Raw genomic sequence first — 474 nt, forward strand, 5'->3', positions numbered from 1 at the left:
AAACGAGCAGGATCGCATACTCTATGAGCCCAAAAGGAAGCGAAAAGGCCCTCGCAGCAATAACGAACTCACCTGAGTGATAATTTGCAGTAGAAACGATACAGGTAGTTGTTCTTTTGCCCAATACTGCTAATATAAATTCACGTAAAAATCTTGTGAAGGGGCGCCGGATTTGACCAGGACCCCTTGGATCTGTCTCAGTTCTATTATGCTCTTTATTCCACTGAGCTATACCCGGCGTTGAGCTTGAGTCTCTAAAAGGCTTGTGAAAAAGATAAGATTGGAAACCAATCGACTATTATGAAAAAAGGGGTGTGTGTGTGTACTCGATGTGCTAGTCGTCGGCTTCAGAAAGAGAGTTGTATGTGAATAGAAGCGTGGTGAATCTTTCACATAAAGGGGAGATGTTTGTTAAGAGCTCTGTGTTCAGTGTGGGTGTGTGTTGGATTGGGAATGAGGTGTGAGTGTGACTAT

This window comes from Chelonoidis abingdonii, chromosome 21 (genome assembly GCF_003597395.2).
Source record: "Chelonoidis abingdonii isolate Lonesome George chromosome 21, CheloAbing_2.0, whole genome shotgun sequence".
NCBI lineage: Eukaryota > Metazoa > Chordata > Testudines > Testudinidae > Chelonoidis > Chelonoidis abingdonii.